This window comes from Macadamia integrifolia, chromosome 7, assembly GCF_013358625.1.
Source record: "Macadamia integrifolia cultivar HAES 741 chromosome 7, SCU_Mint_v3, whole genome shotgun sequence".
Lineage (NCBI taxonomy): Eukaryota > Viridiplantae > Streptophyta > Magnoliopsida > Proteales > Proteaceae > Macadamia > Macadamia integrifolia.
Genome location: NC_056563.1, coordinates 14628452 through 14638842, shown reverse-complemented (window position 1 = coordinate 14638842; position 10391 = coordinate 14628452).

Sequence of the window (10391 nt, the reverse complement as noted above, 5' to 3'; positions counted from 1 at the left end):
GACTATCAGTCTGTGGGTGGAAAGTAGTAATTAAGTTCACTTGTGATCTCAAAGCATGCTAAAAAATTTTTCAAAATCTGAAAGTGAACCTTGGGTCCCTATATGACTCAATGCTCACTGGCACACTATGCAAGCGCACTATGTTATCCATATAAAGTTGTACTATTAGCCATAGAGAATTTGGTCTTAATGGGAATGAAATGAGCAGTCTTAGTAAGCCGATCAACTATCACCCAAATCGCATCCATCCCCTTAGGCGTGCGTGGTAGTCTGGTGACAAAGTCTATCATAATCCTATCCCACTTCCAGTCTGGTATTGGGAGTGGCTGAAGAGTACCATAAGGTCGATGCCTCTCAGCTTTTACTTTTTGGAATGTAAGGCAAGTCGCCACATATAGGGCTATTATGATTTTCATGTTTGGCCACCAGTAGTTTTGTATGAGGTCCTTATACATCTTTGTACTTCCTGGGTGGAGTGAATACTCAAAGCTGTGTGCTTCCTACACTATCTTGTCTTGTATCTCCAAATCATCGGGCACACACAACCTACCTCAAAACAATAATGCCCCGTCGCTGGATAAAGGGAAATCAGGGTTATTCATTGTTTGCTCTTGAATCTTAACTCTGATCCGTTGCAACTTAGGATCCAAAGGTTGTTTCATTATCGCCTCTTGCCTAATAGACGGATGCACCTATAGAGCTGCTAGGGATATAGTTAACCATTTAATGTTTTCTAGTTGATGTTCAAGCTCTAAGGTTGCTCCTTCATATAAGAGGGTTTCACCCATTAGCATCGCCTCTTGTACGAGTTGTGGGTTGACTGCTAAGTGTGAGAGTGACACAGTTTGTGCCTTCTGATTCAATGCATCTGCCACTACATTAGCCTTGCTAGGATGATACTGAATGTTACAATCATAATCCTTCATGAGCTTGAGCCATCTCCTCTGCCTCATATTCAAATCTTTTTGGGTGAAAAGTACTTAAGGCTTTTGTGATCACTGTATATCTCATACTTCTCCCCATACAATTAATGTCGTCAAATCTTTAGGGAAAAAATAACTGCGACTAGTTTTAAGTCGTGAGTTGGGTAGTTCTTCTCATATTCCTTTAGTTTTTGGGATGCATATGTTATCACCTTACCACGTTACATAAGAACATAACCAAACCCAACTTTAGAAGCATCAGTGTAGACTGTCATTCCACCTGTGCCTTCAAGGATGGTAAACACATGGGCTGACACCAACCGTTTCTTCAATTCCTGAAAACTCTTCTCACATTCCTCTATCCATTTAAATTTTACCCCCTTTTTTGGTTAACTTAGTCATTGGTGCTAAGATTCGAGCAAAATTCTCAATGAAGCACCGATAGTACCCAGTTAAACCCAAGAAACTTCTAATTTCTGTAACATTCTTGGGGTTTTTCCACTCTACTACTACTTTCACATTATCAGGATCATCTCGATTCCATCGTTAGACACTACGTGTCCCAGGAATCCAACTTGCTTAAGCCAAAATTCACATTTACTGTATTTAGTAAACAATTGTTGTTCTCTCAGCCTCTGTAATACCATCATCAGGTGTTGAGTGTGCTCCTCTTCCGTCTTAGAGTAGATCAAGATGTCATCAATAAAAATAATTACCCATTTATCAAGGATATCATGAAATATTCGATTTATTAAATCTATGAATGCTGTCGGTGTATTGGTTAACCCAAAAGATAACACTAGGAACTCATAGTGACCATACCGAGTCCTGAAAGCTATCTTGGGTATGTCGCTGCTCTTTATCTTGAGTTAATAATAGCCTGATCAAAGTTCTATCTTTGAAAATACCTTTACACCTTGTAGTTGGTCAAACAAATCATCAATGCGTGGAAATGGATACCGGTTCTTAATGGTTAGCTTATTCAATTCCCGATAATCGATGCACATATGCAAGCTGCCATCCTTCTTCTTGACAAACAATACTGGGGCACCCTAAGGTGAAACACTTGGGCGAATAAACCCCTTCTCCAATAATTCTTGTAACTGCATCTGTAACTCCCTCAATTCGGCTGGTGCCATCCTATATGGAGCTTTAGACATTGGAGCTGCTCTAGGAATCAAGTCTATGGAAAATTCCAACTCTCTATCCAGCGGTAGCTGCATCAGATTATCTGGAAAGACGTCAGAAAATTATTTAACCACCTCTACCTCTTCTAGAGGTGTAACCTTTGCATCAATATAAAGTACCGGTGCTAAGTAACCCTGACATCCACTTTCCAACAACTTTACCACTTGAAGAGCAGAGATGAAGACCTTTCTAGCCCATTTTATTTTATCTGCTTGGTATACTAGTTCTTTTCCTTCATCATTTGTCACCCTAATTATTTTTTCGGCACACATCACATTTGCTTGATGGGCCAACAACCAATCCATGCTCAATATAATGTCAAAATTCTACATGTTGAGTTTGATGAGTTGTGCATCCAATTTCTTTCCACTAATTTCAATTGGGTATGGCCCGTACCCCTCCTTCAATGTGTAACTTTGCCTGTAGGCATACTAACAATCATCTCATGATCTAGTGTCCTGGGCGACATACCAAGTTTCTCAGCAAATCTCTTAGATATGAACGAATGTGTATCTCCTGAATCAAACAAGACATAGGTTGGTATACCCGATATAGGTAGAACACCTAGTGCAACAATGCATTTAAGTATAGCAGGTCATCAAAATTTAGCATAAGGGAAAATTTTAAATTAAAATGTACCTGCTACCACTTCTGTGCTGGCCTCAGCTTCCTCAACTGATAAGGCATACATTCTTCCTTACGGTTGATTCCCCCAAGTTAAGGGAGGTCTGTACATAGAGGGCTGACTGGATGGTAAGGCTGGTCTGACTCAACAGTCTTTGGCAAAATTCCCATAAGAGTGGCAATTAAAGCAACGGCTCTGTGACGCTGAACTGGGGTAGGGACCCTTTGTACTTGACCTGATGTAGATGGGGGACGAGGTGGCCTTGTGACTGTAGGCACCGTACTAGTGTTTGGGCAAAAAGATGTCGAGCCCGGACCACCAGCTGGTCGAGGAAGGTAGCCAGATGCCTATAGGGCTGTCTATATGCAGGCCCAGAACTATACGACCCCACAGTATACCTTGGATAAGTTGCCCATGTCCGAAAATGGATTAGTCCTCTTTCACAATCTAAGTGTGAGGGATTGTTCTCCCTTCTGCTTATCTTCCATGATTTTAGCCTTTTGCACAATCTGGCCATCTAAGACCTCGAGCACTAACCCAATAGATGCCTTTAATCCCTTCAGAAACCTTGCAGCCTTTTGCTTAGCTGACCTCACATGCTTAGGGGAAAAATGGAACAAGCTTTCAAACTGTTGCTAATACTCAAGGATAGTCTTATTCCCTTGAGTCAAGGCTATGAATTCCATCTCTTTACGGTCTCTGAAGCTACAAGGGTAATGGTTAGCCAAAAACAACTCCTTGAACTGCTCCCATGTGGGTTCCGGATGTGCGGCAAACAATATAGGCTTAGAGGCTTGCCACCAAGAGTTGGCTTCATTCTTGAGTTGTAGCCCTACAAAAATAAGCTTCTGCGCCTCAGTGCACTCAACTACCTCAAATATCTATTTCAGCTCTTGGATCCACTAGTCCGGATTTAGAGGATCACTCCCCACCTTAGAGAATACAGGTGGTAAGTTCCTCTTGAAAGATTCTACTACCCTTGTCGTACTATTCATCGACGGATAATTGGGTGCATATGCCGGATAGTAAGGGTACGGAGGGGGCACCATATATGGAGGAGTGCTAAGTGGTGGAATTGGAGGGTTACTTGGTGCATCCACTCCTGATTTGATTCAACGATTCCGTAGATTTTGAAAGCTTCAAGCACCTTTCACTCTCAAGTATCTTCTCCATTTCTCTTCTTGGAACATATATTTTGGGTGTTGAATCTATCCATACTTTCCAAAACTTGACTTCTTTCATGTCTCTTTCCATAGAATAGTCATTCCATGAGAATATGATGCTTCCTTTGTGACTCATTCATAGTTTTGGGCTTTACTAACCAATCTATGGGAGAAAATCCCAAACCGTGTCCTAATTCCTCCAATTTGAGGTTTTCTTCTATTTCTTCTCTTTTCTCCCCAATTAACAACTTAGTTGGGATTTCTTATCCTTGATTTACACTTACATTGTTGGAAGGATTATGGAAACTTGTATATGCTTGCAATTCCATCTCATTTCTATGAAAATCCATCTCTTTTGAGTTAGGTTTCTTGAAAAAAAAAATGTTGGGGGTTTCTATGATTCTCTTCACTTCGTTCCATACTTGTGAACAACTTTGAATCACTAACTATTATTTGTTGGTGCAATGATATTTGACTTACACTTGTTGGTGGTATGCCTCAATTTCCCCTATGATCATGAATTTTTTTTCTTCTAAAATTGGAAATATCTCTCTCATTCCTCGTACTTCAATGTCATAATAGAAATTTTTGCATATTCTTGGTTGTATAATGATAGATATTACTATCATTGACATGTAAGCTTCAACTTTCACACTTTTATGTGATTTTCACTCTCTTGGATTGAACTTGTACATTAACATTGGGGGCTTTCTATCATTTGACATCAATTACCCCACTTGAGGAAATTCTTATGAGGCTTTCCATCACTTCTCACTTGCCATGCTTTATACTTCTTTGTTACTCTTCTTTGCAACATGCTAATGGATGTTATGTTTGGGGATTTCCTCATATTCATTTCTCCATGGCTTAACCACCCCTCTTTTTATAATGATTCACATTATGTATTTGGGTGCATTTACATGTGCTTTCTCACCCTCCTGTTTACTTCTTTTGTCATGCAACATTCTTACTTATCACTATTTCTTCTCTTTTCTTACTAGGATGTCTTCTCGCAAGGGCAAGGAACCTGCATCTTCTTCTAATAGATGTAGGGCCACAACTTCAAAAAGAAAAGGTGTAGGGACTAGTTCCTCAGCTATTCGCATAAGGCAATAAGGACATGCCCCCATAGATCTTCTAGACTATGATGAGAGACTCTTCCAGAGTATGAGGGCAGCAACGAATTAGCAGACCTTCCTAAAAATGTCTGTAATGATGGAGAAAACCGTGGTAGCTTGTGATTTCACTAAGATTCAACTACAAGAGACATTTACTACACTGGGTTGGCAGTTCATCCTTAATATTGACTGCCCATGCTATAAACACCTTGTTCGAAGATTTTATTGTAATTTGGAGGTCTCTTACCAGTATGGGGAGTACTCAATCACCAGTATGGTGAAAGGGGTGAACATTCGTTTGACTATGGACACTCTTGCTAGTATTTTAGATATATCATCAGTTGGGCATCAATTCTATAGCCCCCCCAAGGAGTAAGCTCGTGGGCCCATCCTTAAGTTCAGAGATGTAGGACCACATTTACGAGACCATTAGTGACAGCAAGGTGCGTCCAGATTTTGAGGTGACATACAACCCAGAGGCTCGTGTATTTACTCATTTGGTTTAGTTTAATTTGCTCCCTAGAGGAGGTCATAGGAACCAAGTGAGCTTCATGGTAGCCTACATAACCTTCTGCATCTACAAGGCCTTAGAGGGAGGTGCCAAGCATTTATGCTTGCCCTATATTATATTTAAGACTATAGAGCATCATGCCACACATCCTGAGGATGGAGGTTTCCCATATGGTAGGACCCTCACTAGGGTTTTTGAGTTCTTTGGGGTGGATTTGAGTTATGAGGGGGGAAAGACTCCAGCGGACAAATTTAGCAGGGAAAACCTACCTAGGATGGGTCTCCAAGCTCTTATGGATGTACCTCAGAGGGCAGGGGCTCAAGGAGGTAGGAACAGGGAGGAAGTCCACATGGAGGATGAGAAGAATAGTGAGGAGGATGAGGATTATGTTCCTCAATTCGAGGAGGAGGACTTTGTGGATGAGGATATCCTCGAAGAGGAGCCTTTTGATTTGAGAGATGCTGATCCTGACTTTGCTAGGGCTGCAGACCCACAGCATAGAGCCCACCACCTGAGAGTGGCTTATTTGACTTTGAGAGCATAATGACCAGCATGAGGGCCTTAAAAGATGGTCAAGATCGACTTTTGAGAAGGCTATATGAGAGTGCTACTAGAGAGAAAAATATCTTAGAAAGACAGGCTACATTAGAGAATTCCTTCCTAAGATTGAGCGAGGATTTAGACACAACAGCCAATGCTATTTTAGAAAACTTTACCCGACTTTGGAACAACATTAGTTAGCCTTTGTTAATTATGCTTATTCATATATGTATGTTATCTATCAGGTGCTTCTATTTGAAAATTTCAAGAAATCTTGTTTTAGTGTTGTTATGCTGCCAAAATTTTGTTAAATCCACACTCAATGGGTTATGCAATCAAATAACTAATCTCTTATTTATTCTTAGCAAACTTTCTCTCATGCATGCCATAAAATACAATAAATAAATGCAACTATTTTTTTTTTGGCTTTTAATTCTTTAAAGTGTTTTACATTTGCCCAACCCCATTTCCTAGTATAGATTCTAGGGGGTCTAAATGGTATGCTGTGAGTGGATAGAGCATCAAGCTCTAATACCACCGTTGTCACACCCCGTTCACACAGAACCGGATCAGTGACCAAATTAACTTTGGTTAACCCAAAACCTACCAGGATCATTTGATACAATACCACACCACATCATATCCACATCTAAGATAAGTGTTCAAAAGTTCAGCGAAAGACTTAAATTACTTGTAAATATCCCTAATATACTTGATACCCAAATTGTAGTATATAGCTAAGTACATGTGGGCCCGCAGGAATAATATTTATACAAAAAGAATAACAATTTACATATTAAGTACACAAAATGGAAGGTCATCAAAAATCAAAAAGCAAAATCCTATACAGTGTCATTACTGCGGTCCCGTAGCATAGCCCTCGCACATGCAATCAACACCATGCTCATACTCCTCAAGGACCCACGAATCCTCAACAGGAAACTCAACTGTGGGGCCTGACTCCTGATCTTCAGGCGGATGACCTGTAAAATCATCTAAAAGAGGTGTGCACATGGGATGAGCTCACTAGTTCAGTAAGTGAAAAGAAAGACCACACAAATATTCACATCCATATGCACTATATGCCATGCAGTTCATTTTAATCTTATCCACCTAAACAATATTACTAAGTCTTAGGTATGTGCTACTCACAACCACAGTGCACGTATGCCCCGGGTACGAGTCGCGAACTCCATCCCGCGATACGTCTATAGGGTTGTTAGAGAAGGCCCACTATGAGTACTCAGAAAAGTAAAGCATGCCGACCACCAGCTCTCAATATAAAAGTAAATGATAGAAATATAAAGGTGCTACCCCAAAAATTTAAAGTAGTACGATTGACCCTCTTGAATATATCACCTGAGGTTGTCGACTATCCTAATAACCACCTGGACGTATGTCTAACCGCCACAGTGACCCGATAACCTCTACCACTGCTTCCCCCTAAGTGATAACCCAACACCTCAACCCCTATTGGGAAGGGTCATAGCATAGGGAATGATAATCCTAAACCACATACTCCTATATGACAAAGTACGATTGCATAGAGCCACTGTGTCCCATATCATAGGCCACCAACGCACTCATTTTCAAAATGACTACGACATCTAGTCTAATAATACGTCTTACACAGTAATCTAACCATTCATCACATATGCACATCAATCATTTAGCATTGAGAATGTAAAGCACAACACACATATCATAAATCATTTGTTTAGAATGCACAAGCAATGCGTATGAATGGCATACGAGGATGACTATTCTACACATAATTTGTATGATGACATGGCTAGTCTAGATACAATTTAATGATGTAAAAATAAGCCTTAAAATAAGGTCAAATGTCCTCTCCCCACTTACTTATTGGGTATAAAAGCTCACATTCGGTACGGGTGAGATCCGGCGTGAGAAACGTAAATTCTAATGGAACCTATCATAAGCGAATGAAGTTAGCATTTCACCACATTGGGGTCAAAACTAATGAGGTTTACTGTTTAAATCATGTTTAAAATCATAAAAGAAGGTTGCCCGCCCATTTTGGACCTATTCAGGCTCAAAAATCTGACTAGTGGGCCAGACAGCCCACCTATCTTAGCCTACCGGTCCAACAGGCAGGCCAGATAGCCCATTGGTTCAATAGGTGGGCCCCTACAGGTGGGCGGGTTCGCCCGTTGATCTTTGCCCGCTTGTTGGAATTAAGGTTTTGCCCCAACAGTTGGGCCCCTACAGGTGGGTGGGTTCGATCGTCGATCTTCGCCCGCCTATTGGAATTAAGGTTCTATCCCAACAAGCGGACCCCTACAGGTGGGCCGGTTCGCTTGCCGGTCTTCACCCACCTGTTGGTGCAAAAATTGGTTTTCTCTCTTAAAACACTCCTCAACCTTAGGAGAACCTAATGGGGCTATTCCAATCACATTTTCCACACATCTAAGGTCTCATAAGATGATTCTAACCTAGATCTAAGTTAGATTTAAGGATTGAAAAGGAATCTTACCTTCTTTGCTCAAGAACTCTTCCAAAACCCCAAAATCACCTCTTAAATCAAGAAATCATCAATGCTGCTCAAATCTTGTAAACACTTCTTTAAACCTTCAAAATCAACACATAGACCATCTATTAAACCTTAGATTCATCATCTTAAGTGGAATTGACAAGATCTCAAGGAACTCTACCCAAATCAAGGGTTTCACTTAGGGTTTTGTGAAAGTTTAAGAAGTATAGCCTTCGCTCACCTCAAATCGTAGGTCTTGTGTTGGGGATCACTTTTTCGGTGCCGAAATGAGAAGATCAAACCTCGACATCACTTAAAATCATTTCTTCCTCTTTTTCTTTTCCTTTCTTCTTCTTTGTTCTCTTTTCTTCCTTTCTTTTCTCTCTCTTCTTTACTTTTCTCACCCACTCTTTAAGGCATTAAATGAGAAAAAATAAAAACAATAAGTATTATTTATACTAGACAATATTTAGTAACCACATGGGTGGGTCACACTGGTGGGCGGGTTCGCCCACCTGTGACTGCCCAGCTGTTGGTCAAAACTTAGCCAAACAATTGAGATTTCGATGGAATTCGACTCTCAGCATGTATCTCACTCTCGACACAAAATATACAATACGTATACACTTTAGGATATGGCTACATACCAGCATTACCTATACATGGCTTTATGATACGTGCATGTACATGGCTTGGGTACACCCGTCTCCTTTGGCACTGACTCAGACTTGTTCAGCCAACCTGTGTTCAAAGTCACCCTTGCCATCATGGTCCATAGGGAACGCGCCTTAACCCTCTCTGGTTTGGGTCTTGCATGGTTAAACCGGGTCAACCGTGTAAGTAAACCAGGTTTTAAAAGTAGGGTATCACATCTAATCTTATTTAGATTTTGGGGGACTTGTCAAATGTAAAATTGATGCATCCTTCAGATAATGACCTCGTAGTATGGGAGGGCAATTCATCGAGAATGTTTACTTCAAAATCTGCTTGGAATATTATTCATGACAAAGTCACAAGGGTAGATTGGTGTGAAGCTATTTGATTTGATGAAAAAATCCCTAGATAGTCCTTTACATCTTAGAGATGCCTTGTGTTTAAGATTTAAAATGTAACCGCAAGCGTACGAATCAGTGTAGCTACAGGTCGAACACAAGGAGAGCAGCCACTTTATTTTTTATTTCTTTTAATAATGCGAAAGTGAACTGATTAATGGTTGAGATCTAATTCTAATTACCGTCCTAAACATAAGTATCTAAAATAACGTCCTAACCATTCGTCATCTAAGAATTTAAAGACGCAAGCCACGCAATTAAAATTAAATAAATAAATAACTGAAAATAAATAACCCACATAATAAAAAAAATAATAATAAATAAATAAATAAAGGAAAAAAAATGCTGAAATAAAAATAAAGTAAAAGAAAGGGGATAAAGCTAGAGAGAGACTCACAAGTAGGTTTCTCTACTTAGCCCGAGGGATGCATCATAATATGAGCTTCCCTACTTGACCAGAGAGTCACTCTTACAAGGGTTACTCTACTTGACTTTAGGGAAAGGGAGACAATTAAAATAAAAGCAATAAATTGATGGTTCTATGGCTAGGAGGGGCAAAGCCAACACATACACTAGCCATGAACCTTGGGGGAAAGGGATAGCAATAATGTAACGACTGAAAATAAAAATCCTAAATTAAGAAAGAAAGGGTAGTCGGAAGAGGGAATGAGAGGGGGGAGAGAAGACTATTGAAGGAGCCTACTTACTTGAATCAATGCTTGAACTTGAAAGCTTGGGTGATTTGAGATACTGCCAACCCTAAAAACCAGATATAGA